Genomic DNA, 25,770 nt, shown 5'->3' with positions numbered 1-25,770 from the left:
TTGCTATGAGCCTTGGATAAATTCTTCACACTTTTGTGGTCGTCATCGCAGGTGGATAATACTGACACTGAACGTGCCGTAGCGAAAAGCATACTCAGTCAAAAAAAAAGAAAAAAACCTACAATTTGTCGTGTACTACTTCCCGTAGGATATTAGCAACAAGTGTCAAAAAATCTTCAGGCAGGTCATACCATTAAGGATGGAAAAGACATTTCTTCGGATTTATTACATTAGAATTAGACAAAGTGTTACGTAATGTGTGTAAAAACGCTTTTGATTCCACTGTCCGTCTGCAATTGTTACTTCTGCAGGCAGGGATGCGTCTAATGCATTTGTTCGAAATGGAGTTTCGCAGTAGCAAAAGGCAATTGAACATTTTAGTGCTCACGAAATACATACGCTCACCAAAATATACGTTCATCCATGAATGCTTTGGCATCTATGAAACAAGGAACCAGTATGTCTTCTTATCTCAACACGTAAATTAGGAGATATGAAAAATGCACACAACGCGATTATAAAGATAATATCCCTCCAATTTTTAAGTCAGTAGTTCAAGGTCACACCGATGAAGCGTGGAATATGCATCAGTTGTGATGTTTAGAGTAATAAATGTTACTGAGTTTAAATCCTGGCGGCAGAAAACTACATATAATTGAGTTTCTCGCGATGTATTGAATGAAAATGTCTCCTTATTATCAAGAGACATACAGTAAAATATTATGATATCTATTAAGGTCGAATAATGTTTTTCTTTTTTTTTCTCGTTGTAGATGAGACTTCCGACGTATCAGTCAAGGAACCAATATCCATATGCCTCAGATCTATCGATGAAAATCTGCATGTTGAAAACATGTTTATGGACTACTATGAATTAGCTTCAGCAAGTTCCAGGTCATTGTCTGAAGACATGTCAGAAGACATTTATCTCTCAACATAAAATACTGTCGTGGTCAGTGTGATGATGGAACAATTAATGTCTCTCAGCTGGAGCCTAGATCTATATAGAATCGTTGCAAAGTAATTATGAAGTTCTCTTGAAAGTTTTGGAACATTTGTCAGAAGAAAACAATGAGAGAGCTATCTGAAGGAAAGAGAGAAGTCGGTGCGTAGGCTACTAGGTATTTTTCAAACCTACATCATTCCATATTTTATAATTTCCTGAAAATATTGATTTTTTTCGGCAGGAATGACAACTTCATTCTTCTTTTCAGAAGAAATCATTGTCATACCGAGAAATTAAAAATTTTTTTGGAAACTTCGCCAGCACGTTTAGCTACACGAAGAGTATATTTTGTGAATTGTGGAGTGAAACCACGAGGAAAGCAGAGAAACTGAACATTGGTGAACCAGTTTTACCTAGAAAAAGGAAGTTGCCTAAATGCTATGTCAAAGGAGTGATCCTCATGCATATAAAACACCGGAGGAAATGTAAAGACAAATATTTTCTTGAAATAATCGATATTCATGTGGATCTGCTAAAGCGCAGATTTGAAACGAAGGTCTCAGGACTGATTTAACAACTTGGAGCTTTCGGTATCGGATAAACTGGCGATGATCGAATTCTGCTATTATATGCGCCAGACTCTGATAAAGACAAGCTAACATTGCATAGAGTCACGTTCCAGGATGTGTGCAGAACGAAGAAAGAAGAAGTGGCTAACACGTTAGACACGTAAATATTTTAAGTAGAAAAACCAATCGACCCATGCGTGAAATACAGAGTTTGTGAAGTTTGTACGGATGGTTTAACTATTCCTGTTACTTTTTGTACCTCTGAGCGGTCAATTTCAGCATTTGTAAGATTTACATCGTTTTTATTGGGTAATTTTCTTTTAAGAAATGACTAAAAGTACTGACGTTATGAAACCTGCAAACAAATTCTTAAGTGCAAATGACGTAAGAAGTAATGTGTTTTATATTTAAAGTTAACATGTAGTGATTATTACTGTTGTTATTTGATACATAAAGTAAGTCACTTCGTAGCATTTGTTCGAGTCAAAATCGAGCAAGTTCATTTCTACGAAACAGCAGTGGCTGTATTGCTAAGAAGTGCCATGCAACGTTCCTTCGGACATGCATCACACCTCATAATAACACAGGCACTGCTATTTCGTATTTATCCGTCAATACCAGACCCTCTATTCTCAATAAATATGTACTTTCCCGACGCAACCGCGCAAGTGCAGGTTTAGATACATAGACGACAACATGTGGATGATTTGGTTTGGCCGTCACTGAAGCACGGACAGCCGAAGCGTCTTACTCACTTGATACTAAAATTGGAATGATACAGAAAAGATTAGCATAGCTCCTGCGCAAGGATGACAGCTGAAAAAAGGCGATTAATGCGACTTCTCGCTTGAAACGGGACATCAGGGTTCGAGTCCCGAACCGGCACAAATTTTCATTGTCGTCATTCCAATAAAAAGGTTTACGTGTGTTGAGAATATTCATTACAGTAATTTATCCTTACAAACCAAACTCGCTAGCGTGACAGCCCCTGTTGGCCAGGGCGTCATAGAAACTATTGTGTATCCACACACTTGGTCCGTGCGTCGCTTTGGTCCCAGAACTGCCCCAGTAATCATATCCTTTATTGTGCTGGTATATTTTACTTTATCACAGCGCAGTCCTTTATGACACAGGTAGTGTTCGTAAAATGTTATAAATGAAAGTAAATAAAAGGTAGAGATTTTAAAAAATATCGAAATTACGCTGAAAACTTATACCACATTAGGCTATTGATACGTACCCACAGAAATTTTGGAATTTCAGCGCCTGTGCATTATACCCTGCATGTTGCTACAACAGATCACTGCTACAGGCATCAACTTGTTTAAATTTTCGGACATAATTACTTACGGCGATTACCCATTCTGCAGTATGAGGGGCAGGGAGTTTTAGGAAGTAAAACAACATGATAACATGATGGAAAATCCAGTTGCTTTCTGTCACAATTCCTTTCAGTAAGTTAAGTGTATCTCTGATCCACACATGAATCTAAAGGGCAGAGCGTCTCGAGAAATTCCTATCAAACCTGCATTGCACAGTAATTGACCTGTTGTACGGTATGATAATACTTGCCCATGTATGGGTACATCCAAATTTTCGGACATAATTACTTACGGCGATTACCCATTCTGCAGTATGAGGGGCAGGGAGTTTTAGGAAGTAAAACAACATAATGGAAAATCCAGTTGCTTTCTGTCACAATTCCTTTCGGTAAGTTAAGTGTATCTCTGATTCACACATGAATCTAAAGGGAAGAGCGTCTCGAGAAATTCCTATCAAACCTGCATTGCACAGTAATTGACTTGTTGTACGGTATGATATTACTTGCCCATGTGTGGGTACATCCATCAGGTTCGCATACGGCAAATTCAACTACTCGCAGGCTCGCTACCACTGGTGTCGACGTAAGCACTCCCCGCCAACTGGTGAGCGAGGCTCGGAGCTGTTGACAGGCAGACAACCAGTCACGTGCTGGACCACTTCACTAGCCGTGCATGCTACACAGACCGACCAAAACGTTCCATATCGCACCGTCTACAGCCCCGTACTGTAGTCGACTAAACTCGTCACCTAATGCTCGCAACATTACTGGCATTCCCGCTACAGGAAGGATCAGACAGCGACGAATCGAGACCAAAGTTGTTATCATTGTATGTCCGTCTAGGTTTGTATTACTGACAGGGTAACAATTATTGAACTATAGAAAATAAAATGTTGTAACTTATGGTGTGCCTTAGGACACGATTGGCCGTGGTGCATGATGGGAATTAGTACGCGTGGTATGGTTTGGTTCACCGACGAAGCCCACTTTTGTTTGGATGAGTTCGGCAATAAGCAAAACTGGCGCGTTTGGGAGACCGAGAACACGTATTTCGCAATCGAAAAGTCTTTTCATCCTCAACGGGTGATTGTGTGGTGTGCAATGTTCCGTCACGGAATAATCAGTGCGATATTGCTTGATGGCACGGTGACTGTCACACGGTACGTGAATATTTTGGAAGATGATTTGATATCTGCTATCCAAAGTGACCCTGATTTCGACAATGTGTGGTTCATACAAGTCAAAGCTCTACCCCATCGAAGCAGGAGAATGTTGAGGTCCTGGAGGTGCACTTTGGGGACCGCATTCTGTCTTTGGGATACCCAGAGGGCACTGGCATGGAACTTGATTCGCCTCCTTATTGTCCGGATCTGAACACATGCCACTCCTTTTTGTGGGGCTATATTAATGGCAAGCTGTACAGCAAGAACCCCAAAACCGTTTCTGAGCTGAAAACAGCCATTCGGGAGGTCGTCGACAGCATCGATGTTCCGACACTTCAGCGGGTCATCCAGAATTTCGCTATTCGTCTGCGCCATATCATCGCCAATGATGGCAGGGACATCGAACATACCTAAATCCGACTATCTGTAGTGACATATTGGACAAAGTGTGTGCACGCAGTAGTTTGTAACTAATTTACGTTTCTTTTGATATACAGGGTGTTACAAAAAGGTACGGCCAAGCTTTCAGGAAACATTCCTCACACACAAAGAAAGAAAATATGTTATGTGGACATGTGTCCGGAAACACTTACTTTCCATGTTAGAGCTCATTTTATTACTTCTCTTTAAATCACATTAATCATGGAATGGAAACACACAGCAACAGAACGTACCAACTTGACTTCACACACTTTGTAACAGGAAATGTTCAAAATGTCCTCCGTTAGCGAGGATACATGCATCCACCCTCCGTCGCATGGAATCCCTGATGCGCTGATGCAGCCCTGGAGAATGGCGTATTGTACCACAGCCGTCCACAATACAAGCACCAGGGTTGCGTAGACAAGAGCTTTCAAATGCCCCATAAATGAAAGTGAAGAGGGTTGAGGTCAGGAGAGCGTGGAGGCCATGGAATTGGTCCGCCTCTACCAATCCATCGGTCACCGAATCTATTCTTGAGAAGCGTACGAACACTTCGACTGAAATGTGCAGGAGCTTCGTCGTGCATGAACCACATGTTGTGTCGTTCTTGTAAAGGCACATGTTCTAGCAGCACAGTTAGAGTATCCCGTATGAAATCATGATAACGTGCTCCATTGGGCGTAGGTGGAAGAACATGGGGCCCAATCCAGACATCACCAACAATGCCTGCCCAAACGTTCACAGAAAATGTGTGTTGATGACGTGATTGCTCAATTGCGTGCGGATTCTCGTCAGCCCACACATGTTGATTGTGCAAATTTACAATTTCACCACGTTGGAATGAAGCATCATCCGTAAAGAGAACATTTGCATTGAAATGAGGATTGACACATTGTTCGACGAACCATTCGCAGAAGTGTACCCGTGGAGGCCAATCAGTTGCTGATAGTGCCTGCACATGCTGTACATGGTACGGAAACAACAGGTTCTCCCGGCTCACTCTCCATACAGTGACGTGGTCAACGTTACCTTGTACAGCAGCAACTTCTCTGAGGCTGACATTAGGGTTATCGTCAACTGCACGAAGAATTGCCTTGTCCATTGCAGGTGTCCTCGTCGTTCTAGGTCTTCCCCAGTTGCGAGTCATAGGCTGGACACCTTCGTTCTGGAAATCTGTCTCGATACAAACGTACCGCGGCACGGCTATTGCCCCGTGCTAATCCATACATCAAATGGGCATCTGCCAACTCCGCATTTGTAAACATTGCACTGACTGCAAAACCACGTTCGTGATGAACACTAACCGGTTGATGCTACGTACTGATGTGCTTGATACTAGTACTGTAGATCAACGAGTCGCATGTCATGACAAGCACCGAAGTCAACATTACCTTCCTTCAATTGGGTGAACTGGCGGTGAATCGAGGAAGTACAGTACATACTGACGAAACTAAAATGAGCTCTAATATGGAAATTAAGAGTTTCCGGACACATGTCCACATAACATCTTTTCTTTATTTGCGTGTGAGGAACGTTTCCTGAAAGTTTGGCAATATCTTTTTGTAACAACCTGTAGTTCAATAATTGTCACCCTGAATATGTATGTCTTAAAGAGAACACCCTGCTAATGATGCTCCACAGCTGAAAGACACACTTCGATATTTACTGGCTCACTGTGAATTCCTTGACGTCAGGTGCATTAGGCAGAGCACCAATAGTGAAATAAGAAAATCTGCGCCCGGTCACAACTAGAAACCGGTTTTTATAGGGAGTGGCCGCCTACTATATTATATTAAGGACAAGGTGTACATCAATAACCCCAAAACATTTGCTGAGTTGAAAACAGCCATTCAGGAGGTCGTCGACAACATCGATGTTCCGACACTTCGGCTATCCGTGCACACTCCTCGGATCAACATAAAGTTCCTTATGTCACAATGTGTACTTCCCTATATCGTAGTCAATTACATTCACATCTACTGTCCGAGCACGCTTCAGCGACCTATCCAGACTTCCATGTATCACGAAGTCTGTAACGCTACCGCCCTTAATCGGACGTACGTTAGCTGTATAAAGCCTGTACTGTAATAAGTTCACGGGCTTCACCTTATAAATAAGGATTTTAGTACATAAGTTGACCGCGTGTACCTAATAGAAGCAAGATCGGACTTGTACTCAGTTAATAACTACAGTGATGCATCAAGCAAATGTAAAGTATAATTACTCTTTCGCATGGACAAGAAGTATACACAGTAGATGCTACCTATAATTAATAATTCGGTCGCCAGCCTACTTAGGCAATGAGTGAGTTTTTCCTTGTACAATTGGGTGCATGTACAAGCATAGTAACACGTAGTAAAGATGCGTTATACGGCAAAGTCTGGCACCAGAAAAATCCACTGAACGAAAGCTTTCTATTTTTCTACTAATTTGGACGAGCTAAATTTACACAATACCACACAGCAATGATTACTACGAACTGCGTTCTGTATATTGATCAGACTGAAATCGGGCATAGATTTTTCTAGAATAAGCAGTTTTGAAAGCACACATACAATGTCACTATTAACATTAGAAAACAACACTAATACACTTAGGATTAACATAGAATTTAGCTTTACTGGTCAAATCTGATCAGCACATTTCAAGGTTTGAAAGAATGGACAAGAGAAGGGGGGGGGGGGGGCTGAAACTGTTATGATCGTTATACTGAAACTGTTAAGTACTAAAAGACAAATTAACACTCAAAATTATCTATTTATGGATAACTACTCTTTTGTCTTACTTCTGAATAATTTAACTGTCATTAGTTCTGTCTCAAATTAATTAAATAACATCGCTAACTCAATTCAAACAACTCTCTTCCAATTTAGTCATACTTTTATCCTCTACCAACATTTACAATAACATACAGACTTTTTAAACTTCTTTATAGCATAGATTGATCTACTGATAATTCTTATTAACACTGATTTTAGACTTTCAGTTCAGGATACTCGGGTTGCACAATACGAGGTAAGGATCCTGTCTAGGTCAGTGATCAGGATAATTCATGGCTAAAGCAATTCTGATAAAAGTCACGTTATTATTGAACAGTTGGAAACATTTTCGACACTGGTCCACACAGATACACTTCTAAAGATGAAATAAATGTTTCACCTGTGCAAGTCGTGGCGGCGGTTGGCGGGCAGCGAGATAGCGGGCAGCACGGCACACATACAAGCACGGCTAAGGCTCACACTACATCGGCACTTTCCATCTTCTTAGCGTCGTAATCTTTCCAACTTTGTGCCTCAGAATATAGCCATGCCAAATAGTCGTCGGAATCGGTGCATCCGAGGCTCAATGGAATCCACTTTTCCTGGGTAACCGCCTCGGTACAGTACGTGTTCCTTTGACCGATTCACAACTCCGACTATTACTGTTGCTCGCCTCCGACTGACTTACTTGAGCCCGTTGTGCCGAACCGCGCCCACTGTGAGTTTTCCCGCGCTCGCCTGCCTCCACCTTTTCCCGCTCCCCTACAGGTAGGGTATTCACCACAGGTTTTCTACTACACATATCCTACTGCATTACCTACGTATGGACCAAGTGTTTAAATTACAATTTTCACATCTTACAATAGTTTTAACATTAAGTACACTTCCTTTTGATTATCACATTATTTGAAATCTAACATAAATAATAATATTCATTACAAAAGTTGCTCACTGTTTCTTTAACATGACACGAAAAGAGAAAGAAATAAAATCAAACATTGTTCACACTAATTTATCGAAATTCATAAAGAAAAAAATTATTATATGTACAGTTGTCGTTACACATGCCCCTGTTTCCAGAAAATTTTGCTTAAGTCCAAATTTTATGGGAACACTAAGTCTTACAATTATACAGTGGTTCTGAATCTTTACTTAAACGTCCAAAAAGATTTGCACTACATATTCCCTTTTACTTACTGTACATAGGTTTACACTCTTTTAACACATCAAGAATAATTATTTGTCATTTACTCAAGTGCCTTTTGCACAGTCCAACTTCCCATCATAACATTACTAAAATAGCAATTTAATCATTTTTTTTCAAAGAAATAGTTTAAAATTCTGGAATAATGCATTTAACTACAAAAACAATTGCATATTTCGTACACACTATAATGTAATTTGTCGCTGCTTGCTTTGAATAGCAGTCCATTTCCTTACTTACTAAACAAAACACACACACACATATTCAGAAAATTAACTACACATATTTGCTGCCTATTATGCGGATTTGGGCAGTCCTTTTCACTTCATATTGTCACATCTCCTGGATCACATTTACAATTTTCCATCGACTATTTATCTGCCCTCATTGGTATTTGGCAGTCCTTCTCTTTTATCTGGCTGATAGCATTTATCCTTTCATTTCAGTCCTTTTCTCCATACAATTTTACAGTTACAGTACAATTGGTAATCTGAAACTCACATAACTACATTAGCACACTTTCAAGGGTATACAGACATTTACAAAGATCAGTTACATTTAGAATAACTTGGGTTCAGCATAAGATACAGCACATTTATTGTAAGTCGCTTTCTGATTATCCTTATACCACTCATTTCTAGGAACATACAGTTTCAGGTCCACAATATTTCTTACACCTAAAGGTCTTTTAGATTTTGGGTAGACCAGGTAGTAAACATTGTCGTGTGGAATATTCTGTATTATATATGGTCCATTATAAATATATTTAAATTTTGAAATTTCATGGTTTAGTTCACTAGACTTTTCGTGGGTTTTTAAAAGAACATAATCTCCAATTTTAAATTTTGAAACTTTTAAATTTTTATTGTGTCTTTTAGATCTAGATTCAGCTTTTTGCTTTGCCCTTTTTATCACCAATTCTTTCTTTTGATCCAATCCCAAACTTGTACAAGGTGGAAACTCTAGTTTTTCTTCAATTAAACTTGTACTACTTCTGCCTAACAAAATTTCTTCCGGTGGAAATCCTGTAGTTTCATGATGTAATGTGTTCATGACATTGTCAAAATCCGATATAAATCTGCCCCATGCTCTATGATTGTGACTGCAGTATGTTCTACACAATCTCCCGATTTCTCGCATGTACCTTTCAACCGGGTTGCTTGCAGGATGGTAGGCTGAGATATATTTAACCTCCACACCATTTCTCTCCATTCCTCCCTTCCAAATTTTGGATATGAACTGGGGTCCATTGTCAGATAGTACTGCTTTGGGTTTCCCGATGGTCCTGAAGTATTCGATCATCCTACTAAATACCGCTTTTGCTGTCGCTTTTTTCAAGGGGTATAACTTCACAAATTTGAAAATACTTCCAAAATCACTAAAATATATGCACAATTTCCCGAAGTCTTTGGGAGGGGACCATATAAATCTACCGATAGCAATTCTAGGGTGTTTTCAGGTAATGTGCTTTGCATTGGACCTCTATTAGTCTTATTCGGCACTTTGGCCTTTTGACAGACATCGCACGACTTAATTCGTTCCTTTACCTTCTTACTAACACTACCAACAATCACTACTACATTATTCAATTTATCCAAACACTTCTTTGGCCCACTATGCCCCAATGCTAAATGAAAGTAGTCTATGACCTCGGTATCAAACTGGTGTGGCCAACATACTCTCCATTCCTCAGTGGCTAAATCTTTCCTCCTATATAAAATGCCTTTAAAGATTTTGTAATATTTCTTAATTTGAGGGTACTGCACACTGTCAAATTTTACTTTCACTGATTTCCAGGTTGAATCCTCATTCTGATGGTATCTCATATTTTTACATATCTGCTCAATTTTCCTCTTTCCTGAAACCTCTTTCATATACCTTATCTGAAAAGTACCCTCTTCCCCATTTTCATTCGGCACTTCACTCATACCATTAGGCAATCGAGATAAAGCATGTGTCACATAATTCTCAGTACCTTTAACATAATAAATATCGTAATCAAATTGTTGTAGGTATAAAGCCCAACGAGTTAGCCTACCATTAAGTAAACGGCAATCTTTAAGAAAAGTTAAAGCTTTGTGGTCAGTATGTATGATGAGCTTATGGCCCCACAAATAATTTCTGAATTTCTTTAGCCCCCATATAATGGCTAAAGCTTCCTTTTCCGAAATAGTGTAGTTTCTCTCGTATTTTGTTATAGTTCTACTTGCAAACGCGATAGTCCTGTGTTCGATTTCTTTACCTTCACAGATTTCTTGGAAAACTTCTATACCAATTCCATAAGCACTGCTGTCAGTACTCATATGGAAAGGTTCTGATAGTATGGGGTGATGCAAAATATTGTCATTCAACAGTTCGTTTTTTTATTTTTCGAAATCCCTCATACACCCTTCAGTCCACACAAAAGCACTATTTTTCTTAAGTAGATTATTCAAATGAGGACTATTAAAAACTTGCCCCTTGACGAACTTTCTATAGAACCCACATAAACCTAAAAAGGCTTTCAACTGTTTTCTATTTCTAGGAGCTGGACATCCTGATATTGCACTTAACTTTTCCGGATCCTTTCCAATGCCGTTTGTAGTAATAATGTGCCCCAGAAACTTTATTTCCGATTTTACAAATTCACATTTCTTCCACTTAAGTGTCATGCCCCCTGCTTGTAGAGCAACAAAAACTTTCCGCAATAAATCGCAATGCTCTTGCCATGTTTCTGTAGCAATCAGTAAATCGTCTACATAAATGGTTAGCCGGGAACTCTCCCTAACACAAAGTCCAGTGCCCTAATAAATACTGCCACAGATGTGCTAAGCCCAAATGGCACTACTTTATACTGATAGCATTTCCCGGCGAATAGAAAAGCGGTATATTTACGGGATTCTTTACTCAATGGGATTTGCCAGTACCCGGCGGTCATGTCCAGACTGGTTAAATACTTCACGTTATAAAATTTTTGGAGCATTTCGTCCAGATTTTCGGGTCTGTCTATTTCCTTCTTTACAATTTTGTTCAAGGTCCTGGCGTCGATAACTACTCTCACTCCCCCATCCCTTTTGTTCACTATGATAAGGGGACTATTATACTCGCTGCTACTTCGTTCGATTACCCCACACTCTATCATTTTATCTATTTCCACTTGAACAGCCTGCCTCTTTGATATGGGTATCGAAAATGGTCTTACGAAGAAAGGTTTATGCTCTATTGTCTCAATCTGGTATTCAAAGTTCTTAACTAGGCCAGGTTTGTCCGAAAATACGGGGCTGTTACTATCTAAAATTTCAAGCAATTCTGCTTTCTGTTCGGGAGATATTCCCTCTAAATTTTCCACCATTTCCTTAAATTCATGCCCCTGCTTGTCACTCTCATTTAATAATCTCTGGACATGGTACACCTCGTACTTGTTTGTCAACCCATCATTCCCTTGGTCGATCTCCAACAACAGAGAATCGATTTCTGAATCAAACACTTTCCCACTTTCCTCAAATTTTAATTCCAAATTGCCAAATGTACTATTAATTTTGATCACTCCCTGGCTACAATCAATAATAACCTTTTCTTTATCCAACCAATCTATCCCCAAAATCATTTCAGCACTCAAGTCTGGCACAACCAATAAATCGTGTTCAAATTTTTGTCCTTTTATACTAAATTCAACCAAAATCTGGTTCTTTACCGGCTTACTAGCCTTACCAGTTGCACCAACAATTTTTACACCTGTCACTGACATAATTACTAGCCCAGGCTTATCACAAATGTGTTCGAAAAATGACTGAGAAATTGCACTTATCTGAGACCCAGTATCAAGAAGTACTTGCAATTTCACGTTATAAATTTCAACTGGTATTATAGTTTGTTTAACCGTCGAATGTTTTTCATTACCGTGGTCTTCCTTGAGCAAATCCGGGTCGACAATAACATCGTCCCAAGATATGCTTTTAACATTCACTTCACATATATCTGGCGGTTTCTTGGGTTCCGGAAGTTCAAAGTTATTAATTACCTGAACTCTTTGCGAAATAAACCCTGAGTCGTCTGGTGGTTCTTTCTTTCTTTGTTCTGTTTCAACGTCTGGATTTTGTTTTGATACGTTGTCATCGTTAGGTACAATATCGACATTAACTGCATCCCCTTTATTTTCACTGATCTTCTCATATCCTCTTACAGTAAAAGTATATTTACTTTCGTCTACACCTAAAAATTCATCTTCACTAGAGTCATCACTACTATCTTCCTCAGCATCAGATTCATTTAAGTACGCTACTTTTGAACAATAGGTAAAGTTAGTACATTCATTTTCGTCTGTATTTGCGTATCTTTCATCATCCGAACTATTGTCGGAATCCGACCATTCCGGATCGCTTTCAGGTTCTAACATAAAAGCTTTTCTGAGACAGGCACTAAGTTCCTCCTCTGTATTGTCGTCAGGCTTGGATTTCAATTCAACCTCCTCTTCTGGCAATACGGCCTCATCCTCAGCTTTATTCACATCCACTGTGACTTCATATTCGGTGTAATCCTCGTGGACTTTGATTACTTTCAGGTAATCATCTGCCCCTTCTCCACGGTGCCTCTCGGTAGCAGTTTGTACTATTGGCGGACTGTTAGCAGAAGTTATTTCTTCGTCAATGCTGAGGATTTCATCCTCCAAATCCTTCCTACTCTTAATCTGCGTCCTATTGGCGGCACGCGTACTTTGCGCGGCGCTATGTATTCTCTCCTCTTCCAATTCGGGCCACGTCACCTTATCGACGTCCCTACTATCTCCTTTTCCACTAACTAATTTCTTTGCCTCATACTCCTTCTTAAAATCCTCCCACTCACATTGCTTTAGGCCCTTGTACAGATCGTCGATCTGCACACGCCAATCAGTTACTTCTGCTAATTCATCCTCGCCTTTTCTCTCATTGCAAACACTGCTAACCGCACCTGTCTGTGTATTCACAGTTTCCTTTATCGTTTCCTTTGCCACGGAATTATCATTCGTAAAATTTTCATTAGCTCTGACGGCTATGTTCGTATCTACTGCTGCCGTATTTCCAGCGGCTTCTTTCCTAACAGACGTTCTGCTAGGCTGGGTCGTTGCCCTCTGATGCTCCACTCGCCTGTTAACATGTAGCGCTCTGTGCGGCAGTGATGAATCATTCTGGCTCGCAGCTGACGCTTGTTTCGCCACAACACGTCACGGCGTTCCGTGCCTGTCCCTAGCCTGTCTCATTACCTTACGGTCGGTCCGGTATCTTTTCTCAAATCGGGGCCGGTATGTATTGTCCGCTTCCGTTTGGCCCGCAACGTTCGCGGAAATTAGTTTCCCGCGTCGTTATTACTTTGCGCGGTATACCCTCTACCGCGACCTGAATAATTTCCTCTTCCTCTGCCTCTGCCTCTACCTCTTTGTAACATATTGACGCGAAATCCTTCGCCGTCATTTCGTTCGTCATTATTACGATTATTACGATGGCCAAAATTTTGATAATTGGCACGACTTTCGCTCCAATGGTCTTCGTCTCCGACCCTTTCTAGAAATGCTTGGAAGCTACGATGATTGCTTCCCACATACCTCTTTGAATCCTCCGGAAGCTTTTTATATAGCTCCCAGATAATTTCCGAATCTGATCTTCGGCCTCTTAAATGCGTCAGTTTCCTGTACCAATACTCGCAGAAATCTTTCAAAGAATTCCTGCCCCTGTTATCATGCTGTTTGGCCATGATGAACTCCCGCCATAAATGGTCCTGCTTTTGTTCAGACCAATATTCTTCCGTAAATCTCTGCCTAAATTCTTCGAACGTCATTCGTTCGGTGTCCAAATTAATTCCCCAGCGCTTAGCGTCACCTGCTAAGGCGCTAATTACAACGTTTATCTTTTCCTGATTAGACAAGTGTTCAGGAAATATTCTCTCGCAATTTTTGATGAAATCTAACGGATGCCATCCGTTGTGTTTCTTGGCGGGATCAAAGCGTTCCTCGCCTTCTAACAGCTTCGTAATCGGTGTGCCATTACAGACAACACCAGGCCTATCTTTAATTTTATTCTCAAGGTCAAAAATTTTGCCTTGAATTTTCGAAGAATTTTGTTCACATTCGGTAACTCTCTCGGCTAAATCTTTTTCAGTGTCTGAAACTGCCCTTTTCAACTGTGAAATTCCGTGTTGACATTCGTTTACGATCTCAGATTTGAGACCGAAAACTTTTTCGTCTACTTTTGTTTCTACCAGGGGCTCTACTTTCTCTTGGATGTTGAGAATTTCAACATCAAACCTACTGTTAATGTTAACAATTTCCCCCTGCATAGTATCCATATTCTTGTTAATGGTATCAACTTCAAGTTTCAGAGTATTTACCACAGAATTTAAATTACCCACTTTTTGTTCTACCTGTTCTATTTGTTTACTAATTTTAATTCCCTGTCCTTCAACCTGTGCTTTAATTCGATCCACGTGTGTTTTGAGCTGCTCATTCTGTGTTTTGAGCTGCTCGTCAACGTGCGTTTTAAGCTGCTCATTCTGTCCTGCAATTTGTTTGGTTAATTGTTCAAATAAGTCGTTCATGCTTAAAATTTTTACACTGTTTTGTTCTACGGAATCGATGTATTCCGATTCTACTTCAGAAGTTTCTTTCGGTTCTTTCTTTATTTGTGGTGAATCAAACATGTCAGTGGATTCGTTCACGTACCCACTATCATCTACAAAGTCACCCTCTACTTCCTGTTTTGTCCCTTGCTGTGTTCGAGACGATCTCGACATTTCAATCTGTTCGTTGACGTGTTCATGGTACTGTATGTACGCCAATTGTCTTTCGCTAACGCCATCTGTTATCTGACCGCGTAAACTCCGGCTACTGTCAGCCGCATTCTCCATTTCGCTTGGCGCATTTACCCTGCCTACGTTCCTGTCCAAATTGAATGCCAACTATACCACACTATTATACTTGACGCTCACTGTAATTTATTTTACTGAACTTTATTGCTATTCGTGCCACTGAACATCCACTGTTCGATCTTTACATTAATTTGTAACCGACAACAACTGGATGTCCTGTCACCGGGAAGCCACGTGTAACGCTACCGCCCTTAATCGGACGTACGTTAGCTGTATAAAGCCTGTATAATAAGTTCACGGGCTTCACCTTATAAATAGGGATTTTAGTACATAAGTTGACCGCGTGTACCTAATAGAAGCAAGATCGGACTTGTACTCAGTTAATAACTACAGTGATGCATCAAGCAAATGTAAAGTATAATTACTCTTTCGCATGGACAAGAAGTATACACAGTAGATGCTACCTATAATTAATAATTCGGTCGCCAGCCTACTTAGGCAATGAGTGAGTTTTTCCTTGTACAATTGGGTGCATGTACAAGCATAGTAACACGTAGTAAAGATGCGTTATACGGCAAAGTCTGGCACCAGAAAAATCCACTGAACGAAAGCTTTCTATTTTTCTACTAATTTGGACGAGCTAAGTTTACACAATACCACACAGCAATGATTACTACGAACTGCGTTCTGTATATTGATCAGACTGAAATCGGGCATAGATTTTTCTAGAATAAGCAGTTTTGAAAGCACACATACAATGTCACTATTAACATTAGAAAACAACACTAATACACTTAGGATTAACATAGAATTTAGCTTTACTGGTCAAATCTGATCAGCACATTTCAAGGTTTGAAAGAATGGACAAGAGAAGGGGGGGGGGGCTGAAACTGTTATGGTCGTTATACTGAAACTGTTAAGTACTAAAAGACAAATTAACACTCAAAATTATCTATTTATGGATAACTACTCTTTTGTCTTACTTCTGAATAATTTAACTGTCATTAGTTCTGTCTCAAATTAATTAAATAACATCGCTAACTCAATTCAAACAACTCTCTTCCAATTGAGTCATACTTTTATCCTCTACCAACATTTACAATAACATACAGACTTTTTAAACTTCTTTATAGCATAGATTGATAATTTTGAGTGTTAATTTGCCTTCAGTACTTAACAGTTTCAGTATAACGACCACAACAGTTTCAGGGCCCCCCCCCCCACCCTTTTCTTTTCCATTCTTTCAAACCTTGAAATGTGTTGATCAGATTTGACCAGTATAGTTAAGTTCTATATTAATCCTAAGTGTATTAGTGTTGTTTTCCAACTTTAATAGTGACATTGTATGTGTGCTTTCAAAACTGCTCATCCTAGGACAATCTATGCCCGATTTCAGTATGATCAATATACAAAATGCAGTTCGTAGTAATCATTGCAGTGTGGTGTTGTGTGAATTTAGCTCGTCCAAATTAGTACAAAAAGAGAAAGATTTAGGTCAGTGGATTTTTCTGGTGCCAAACTTTGCCGTATAACGCATCTTTACTACGTGTTACTATACTTGTACATGCTCCCAATTGTACAAGGAAAAACTCACTCATTGCCTAAGTAGGCTGGCGACCGAATTATTAATTATAGGTAGCATCTACTGTGTATACTTCTTGTCCATGCGGACGAGCAATTATACTTTACATTTGCTTGATGCATCACTGTAGTTATTGACTGAATACAAGTCCGATCTTGCTTCTATTAGGTACACGCGGTCAACTTATGTACTAAAATCCTTGTTTATAAGGTGAAGCCCGTGAACTTATTACAGTATAGGCTTTATACAGCTAACGTACGTCCGATTAGGGCGGTAGCGTTACAAGTCTACAACCTCTACCCTCACACATTTTGTGATTCCTGAACGGGGAGAGATACTTTAGCACGTCGAGGCATGGATACATAATGGTTGGTTACATTGCGTTTATACAGTGCTGTTCGTTGAGATTAAATATCCTGCCATCGATCAGCCTCCCTACAGTTCTGACTTGGCCCCACCCGATTTTCGTCTGTTTCCAGAACTTAAATAAAACCTTGCAGGACTTCACTTTGACAGCGGTGAATCAGTGCAATCGGAAATGAGATTGTGGCTCCGTCAACAAAATCACTCAACAGTGGCGGTATCAACAAATTGGTCTCTCGTTTGATAGAAGTGTACTCGTTGCCAGGATCACTATGTTGAGCAATAAATTGTAGACTGGAAGAATAAAGACGATTGTTTTTTGTAAAAAGCTTTAAACTTTTTGATGTAAAATATTTGGAGGCATTACTTATAAGCACATTCTCGTATATGCCGGTATATACACTGAAGCGCCAAACCAACTTGTACAGGCATGCGTTTTCAAGTACAGATAGAATACGACCTTGCGGTCGGCAACGCCTATATAATACAACAAGTGTCTGGCAAAGTTGTTAGATCGGTTACTGCTGCTACAATGGCAGGTTATCAAGATTTAAGTGAGTCTGAACCAGGTGTTAAAGTCGGATCTCGAGCGATGAGACACAGCATATCCGAGTTAGCGATGAAGCGTGGATTTTCCCGCACGACCGTTTCACGAGTGTATCTTGAATATCGGGAATCCGGTAAAACATCAAATCTCCGATATCGCTGCGGCCGGAAAAAGGTCCGGCAAGAAAGGGACCAACGACGACTGAAGAGAATCTTTCAACGTGACGGAAGTGCAACCGTTCCGCAGATTGCTGCAGATTTCAGTGTTGGGCCATCAACAAGTGTTAGTGTGCAAACCATTCAACGAAACATCATCGATAAGGGATTTCGGAGTCGAAATCCACTCGTATACCCTTGATGGCTGCACGACACAATGCTTTGCGCCTCACCTGGGCCCGTCAACACCGACTTCGGACGGTTGATGACTGGAAACATGCTACCTGGTCGGACGAGACGCGTTTCAAATTGTATTGAGCGGATGCAGTGTACGGGTATGCAGGAAACCTCATAAATCCAGCCGCGCGGGATTAGCCGAACGGTCTCAGGCGCTGCAGACATGGACTGTGCGGCTGGTCCCGGTGGAGCTTCGAGTCCTCCCTCGGGCATGGGTGTGTGTGTTCGTCCTTAGGATAATTTAGGTTAAGTAGTGTGTAAGCTTAGGTACTGATGACCTTAGCAGTTAAGTCCCATAAAATTTCACACACACACATAAATCCATGGACCCTGCGTGTCAGCAGGGGACTATTCAAGCTGTAGGTGGCTCTGTAATGGTTTGGGGGTTGTGTGCAATTTGAGTGATATGGGACTCCTGGTAAGTCTAGATACGACTTTCACAGCTGATACGTACGTAAGCATCCTGTCTGATTACCTATAACCATTCATGTCCATTGTGCGTTCCGACGGACTTGCACAATTCCAGCAGGACAAGGCGGTACCCCACGCGTCTAGAATTGCTACACAACTGGTCGAGGAACACACTTCTGATTTAAAACACTTCCGCTGGCCACCAAACTCCCCAGACATGAACATTATTGAGCATATTTTGGATGCGTTCGAACGTGCTGTTCAGAAGAGGTCTTTACCCCATCATACGGATTTATGAACAGTCGTGAAGGATTCGTGGTGTCAGTTCCCTCCAGCACTACTTAAGACATTAGTCGAGTACTTGCCACCTCGTGTCGCGGCACTTTGGCGTGCTCGAGGGGGCTCTGCACAATATTAGGCAGGTGTACAACTTTCTATGGCTCTTCAGTGTATGAGATGAGGGATGCCTTAGTCAATTACCTTATCTTTACACATACGTCTTATCAAGGGCTGATTAGTTTTAGCGAAGAAAAGGAAGTTTATGTACAGTCCTACACATTAACTTTTTCTGAAAATCGTCAAATTCTATAGATTTCCAATTTCATTTATATTCCTTTCTTGCAGAATCTAAACATATGCTCACGTCTAGAGATTCTGCCGGCGTCACTGCACTGTCAATATGGAATACAGTCGTTTCAGAAATACCAAACGAATTTGTTGTCATTTTATGGACTTGTGCAAATTTTTATTATTCATGGTTCCTTCCCTGTTAGCCAAATCAGTAAAAAGCTCTGTACATTCGATACCAGTATGTTAGACTGTTTTCGAATTTCTTTGTGCCCTTTACGCACACCGACTGCACTAACACTACATGCTAGCTCCTGCTTCTGCACTTCGCACGCTACCAAACACACGTAAAGGCACCATTCCACGGAAGGCAGAAACTACACGCGAAAACACGATATCGCACTGGAGCGCTGAACATCCAGACGGAGCCGAACTACTGCACCTGTTAACAATGTGGCAACAAAGCACTGGAGGTGGAGGAATGACGGGGCTTAGCGCCTCTGGGTCGCAGGCAGCTAGTGTGACCATGAGCTGTCTAATTTCGTGACGGCCACGTGAATCATTTTCTTTTTCTGTTCCACACGCAAGTAGAACGTAGGAAAAACGACTATGTGTATCGTTCGTACAAGTCCTAACGTCTCTCATCTTACCTTCGTAGTTCTTAACGTAAAATGAGTGGATTCGACCTTCAGACACCGGCTCCGAAATAATACCTTGCGAAAAGAGCATCGTCTTCCATCCAGTGGTTCCCTGTTGGGTTCACAAAGTATCTTCCTAATACCTGCATGTTGATCGAACCTACCATTAACAGAACTAGCAATATGGTTCTAACTTACTTCAAAGTCTTTCTTTAACCTGCCTTGGTAGGGGTCCTAAACACTTAAAAAGTACGGAAGACTGGGTCATACTAGCCTTGTAGATGAGCTACACTTTTAGAAAACATACGAAAAATGTAGTGGAGCATTCGGCTTCGCTACTTACAACATGACCTGATCACATTGCTTTGCATCGTTACTCCTAGACACAATCTACGTAACTAGTTCAAGCACTACACTACTAACGCTGTTTTCTATAGTTACAGGGTTGGTTTTCGTACTCACTCCCATTACCTTACAGTTTTCTACGCTTAGAGAAAGATGCCATTAATTACACCAAGTAGAAATTCTGTCCAATTCACATGGCATCCTCCTTTGTGTGCCCCACAGCACCGTCAGCAAACAGCCGTCAAATCCTGTTCAACCCCTCCATCATAGAGAATAAGTGCGGCCCATTACACTTCCCTAGGGCCCTCGTGACGACAACCCCGTCTCTGATCATCATTCTCCATCAAAGTACAGCATACACAGAGTTGCAGTCTGCATGAAGATGACACACCACAGTAAAGGTCTGGGGGGGGGGGGGGGGGGCTGGACAGATGAGGGGGAAGAAGAAGGGGGGGAGGAGATTAAAAACGAAAGGCGGGGGGGGGGGGAGGGAGGCGAGAAACGGCGAAGGGAGAGGGCTCAGAAGGGGGGAGCAGGGCAGACGCGAGAGGGAATGGGGAAAGGCAGAGAAAGGAAAACGCAAAATGACTCGGGGGAGAGAAGGGAGGCAGACAGAGAGTAGGCGGAGAAAAAAGAGGATGGAGGGGGGGCGGGATCCTGGGATGAATAAATTGTCATATATGATAGCATGTTTATAGATGATGAATGTCAACTGTCTTGCACAGGAGGGAGTAATGCCACCAACCTGCAGACCTATATACTAGCCATGGCATTTTTATAACTATCGCTAAGTTAAAAACTTTATTTTTTTACACTTCAGAATCACAGGCTCCTTCTGGAAACCAATCTGGAATTGCATAACTGGCTCGATCGTGTCGTGTACGACTTCATACACAACGGTAAGAACAGGTGGGCTGCAGAGTGGCATTGCAACTGTCACCGTGGAAAAGCTGGGCAGGAGCGGAAATGATTAGCGAGCAACTTAACACAGCAAACAAGAGATTTAGTTAGCTCGTACTTCTCCTAGCATATGAAGACTCATTACAATTAATGCAGTAAGAAACAGTCCAGCCATCACGAGGAGGATGAGGCTCCCTAAATTAAGCACGAGCCATGATGTTGTAGTAAGAGGGCTCCAAGTGCGTGTGTGTGGGCTGCCTCGCTGCCACCGGCCGTCCTACACTGCAGCGGCACAGGGCACTCTCGTAGTCCAGGGCTGGTGGAGGCGCTGCTGAGCAGGGCGGCAGCGAACCGCTGGGTGTGCCGGGTACCGCACGACCGCTCTCCACGCCTGACGCAAACTTGAAGCTCCGGTGAGAAATTAAAGACGCTGGTCGAGAGGAATCGATACATCATACCACAGATTCACAGCATAATTCATACAATCAGATTTTTACTCTTCAGCGGAGTGTTCGCTGATATGAAACTTCCTGGCAGATTAAAACTGTGTGCCGGACCGAGACTCGAACTCGGGACCTTTGCCTTTCGCGGGCAAGTGCCTTACCAACTGAGCTACCCAAGCACGTTTCACGACTCGTCCCCACAGCTTCAGTTCTGCGAGTACCTCGTCTCCTACCCCCCAAACATTACAGAAGGAGAGCTTCTGTAAAGTTTGGAAGGTCCCGAGTTCGAGTCTCGGTCTGGCACACAGTTTTAATCTGCCAGGAAGTTTCATATCGGCGCACACTCCGCTGCAGAGATAAAATCTAATTCTGGAAACATCCCCCAGGCTGTGGCTAAGCCATGTCTCCGCAGTATCCTTTCATTCAGGAGTGCTAGTTCTACAAGGTTCGCAGGAGTGCTTCTGTAAAGTTTGGAAGGTAGGAGTCGAGGTACTGGCAGAAGTAAAGCTGTGAGGAGGCGGCGGGAGTAGTGCTTGGGTAGCTCAGTTGGTGGAGCGCTTGCCCGCGAAAGGCAAAGCTCCCGAGTTCGAGTCTCGGTCCGGCACACAGTTTTAATCTGCCAGGAAGTAGCATAAATCGTGATTAACTTTGAGACAATGTCACTGTATGCAGGCCATGCATTAAAATTAATTTTCTGAAAAAGAAATATTTATGTAACTGAACAAAGTTTGTTCTCCACAAGTCTTCGGAAGGAACGATGTATTTGCGCGAAAGGTCAATTCTTTAGACGTTCTCAGCACCCTGAGTACATTTGTTTCGAATATTTACGTGACAACTACAGTCCATCTTACTGTTCGAAGGAAATTAAAGACATGTAATGAAGTAGGTGAAAGAGTTAGTATAAAGAGATTAGGACTAACTTTATAACTCTTTGCTAATCCAAGTCGTTTGAGTACTTCTTTCTACCTTGTTATCGCCTCCTATTGCTTTACTTGCCTTAATAAGGCTTCTATGCCTACCAGTTTAGAAACCGAAAAAATACAAATAAAAAATCCGCAGAATGCAACTAGGAACGAACAGTAGTTCTCCACTCCACAGCTTTGCTCGCTACACCACAGGCGCTTTCGTTCAACAGCTTTTATCTAATTGGTGAATTAGAATCTCTCGACAAATATTCTTCCTTCGATTTCTAGAAAAATATGTGGTGTACCCCATAAAAGTTGGTGGAAAATACTCAGCTGACTATAGATCCCTTCAGTTCAGCGTCGATCGTGCATATGGACTTTAGGGGTAGTTTTCTCAAAAACTGGATGGGGCTGCGGGGATTGAGCAAAAATGTCTTAAAATCTCTCATTTTACGTTGCACTTCCAAACAAGCGATCTGCCAAATGTGAGCGTTGTCTGAGCCCTTCCCCTTGTCAGTTGCTTGGACCCTATAATTATCGCCGGCCGATGTGGCCGAGCGGTTCTAGGCGCTTCAGTCTGGAATAGCGCGACCGTCACTGACGCAGGTTCGAATCCTGCCTCGGGCACGAATGTGTGTGATGTCCTTAGGTTAGTTAGGTTTAAGTAGTTCTATGTTCTAGGGGACTGATGAACTCAGATGTTAAGTCCCATAGTGCTCAGAGCCATTTGAACCATTTGAACCTATAATTATCCGTCGTCACTCAGTTGGTGTCGCTGAGACAGAGGAGTATTTGCCTCGTGTTGGAGGCGATGACTGACATTTTGTCTTCTCTTCCGTCAACTTGAGGCACCGTTGAAGGAGACGCACCTTGAACGTGGCAACTGAGGGGACCTCATGCCGAACATGTCGTCGCCTGACGTCTCAGGATAGTCACCGACTGATGGCATCTGCGTGCATGGCTAGCTGTGGCTTCCTTTGGCTCACTCTAATGTGAACACAACACCGAAGGGATGTGGTGAGGGACACTTGGAAGCAAACGTTTCAATCAGGTGACCTGAGCGACCTGAGCTGACTGTCGTTTAAAATATGAAGTATCATTCGATGTGCCCGTATTCTTCCTACACTATTTACCATTTGTAGTGCTTTTTATTGTGGTTATAGTTCCACTTACATAATAAAGAACAAAGTTTTTATAATAACACAACTCTACAAAAATATTTTGTTGTTGTTGCCAGAGATATTTGAACGTGTTCTGGGTGTGTTTGGTAAGCTGAATCTGAATCTGGAAACGAATTTCTGAATTGGCTCTAGTTTCTTAGGTACAATCTATCTCTGACCTGTAGCGTTTGAAACGTCCCCTTATGAAAAATTATACATGACTGTGCTTATACTGACACACAATATTTTTTAGCGCAACGCAATCTGACTTTCAAAAATCCCTACAAAAGAATGGCCCTGACTAACATTAACCTATACCTTTCAGAAATCACTTACCTCACAAAAATCTTCGTTACTCGAACTACTGCAATACAGCGAGCGCCACTACTGCCAGCTAAATAAAAGATTCAAACTACGGAAGGCACTAACTACTGATAGGCATAGTTAGCAAATGAAAGATTTTGATAGAGAACAAACAATGTATTTACCTTAATAGTCATCAAAAGTCATAATATATATAGGAGTTCATAACATCCATTCTTACAAATATCAAAACTCCGCCATTTCTCTCCCCACATCCCCCACTGCTGGCGGCTCACCTCCAACTGCGCAACGCTACGCGCTGTTAACATCCAGCTACCGCTGCCCAACACTACAATGGCAGACAACAATGCAAACTAGCCACAGACTGCACACAGCACAGCCAGTGATTTTCATACAGAGCGCTACGTAACGTTGCCAATAAGAAAACATAAACAGCCTACTTACACGTTTAATGGTTAGATTATCAGTAAATCAGCTGTAAATTCCATAATTCTGTACGCCTATTCATTTTGCATTCTGTGATTGCGTGTGTACAAATGTACGAATATCATGAACTTGTATTCTGTTCTAACTGAGCATCATTATTCACTTGACTCTCGGTACATCATGGCTCCCTATGGACAGTCAGTTCTTCTCTTTTTAGCAGACATACTGACGGAAAAAAGTCGCAACAGCATAAAGTAAATAATACAGAGTAATGAAATTTTGGGAATACGTTTCTCTAGGGAACATATTTGATTAACGTTGCAAGATCACAGGTTAATGTAAGCGCTTATGTGAAATTTTGGTACATTTTTAACCGGTGTATCCCCCAAAATGTTGTATGCAAGCATACAAACGAGCATTCATAGTGTTGTAAAGCTGCTGGATGTCACTTAATCGGATGGAGTTTCAAGCCGGTCAACACAGGTACGGTTAATGCCGGTTGTGCCTAATACTAGAGTTGTCGTCAGATGAAGACCCTTACGTGCTCGACAGGAGACAGATTTGGTGATCAAGCAGGCAAAGGCAACATGTCGACATTCTGTAGAGCAGGTTGGGCTACAACAGCGGTACCTGGGCGAGCGTCATCCTATTGGAAAACTCCCCTTGAGTGCTCTTCATGAATGGCAGAATAACAGGTCGCATCACCGGACAGACGTACAATTTTACAGTCAGGGCGGGTACAATAACCATGAGAGTGCTTCTGTTGTCATACAAAATCGCATACCAGACCATAACTAAAGCTGTGGGTTCACTGTGTCTAGCACACAGACAGGTTGGTTCAGGCCATGAACTGACCTACTCCTAACAAATCCATTGTCCTTAGTGGCACCGAGGCAGAAGCAGCTTTTTTTGTGACGGCCTTCGTAGCGACACACTTTGCTGTAGAAACGGCCTACGAAGTCACCGCCACACTTTTAATAGCGGGCCGACCGGTCCGCTGGAACAGTGAACAGAAAGATGAAAACCCAAACACTCGGATTAAATGAAAGTCGGTACTTATCTTTATTAACGACGATACAGAACACAGTGGCGAACATGGTCTACAGAAATCTGTCTAGGTCGAGTCGGAGCGGCTTGGTCAGCGTCGGCTGACGACAAACAACAACTCTGCTGCGATGAACACACAACTGACTAGCAGGTACACAATTCGGTGGCGAGTATACAACTGAGCGGCGAATCCAGAACTGTCCTAGCGCTCGCGACTCCAGCGCTTAAGAAGCCAGAAGCCAGCGGTGGCGCGCGCAGACTTGCGGCGATTTCCTGTATCGCTGGCGCTGCTTATGCGGACGGCGTCCGGACTTTGATGCTGCCAACCTTTTTGGCAGCGGGCTCGGTTGGCATTACTGGCTAGGATATAACAGCTTTCATCAGAAAACGTAACAGACCTCCACCCTGTCCTCCAATGAGCTGCCGCTTACCACCACTGAAGTCGTAGATGGCGGTGGTTTGGGGTCAGTGGAATTCACGCAACAGGGTGTCTGGCTCGGAGCTTTCCTTGAAGTAACC

At 41.9% G+C, this 25,770-nt stretch overlaps 1 non-coding gene across 1 annotated transcript; it reads left to right on the top strand.

Annotated features, from left to right (window-relative positions):
* The first annotated feature begins 2,256 nt into the window (after positions 1–2,256).
* LOC126199988 (U6 spliceosomal RNA) lies at positions 2,257–2,359 on the top strand. Its single transcript, XR_007540178.1, has one exon. It is a non-coding gene; the product is annotated as a U6 spliceosomal RNA (small nuclear RNA).
* Positions 2,360–25,770: the final 23,411 nt, after the last annotated feature.

The sequence above is a fragment of the Schistocerca nitens genome, chromosome 8 (assembly GCF_023898315.1).
Source record: "Schistocerca nitens isolate TAMUIC-IGC-003100 chromosome 8, iqSchNite1.1, whole genome shotgun sequence".
Lineage (NCBI taxonomy): Eukaryota > Metazoa > Arthropoda > Insecta > Orthoptera > Acrididae > Schistocerca > Schistocerca nitens.
Note: the sequence above shows the minus strand (reverse complement) of the source record. Positions and strands in the feature narration are given on the sequence as shown.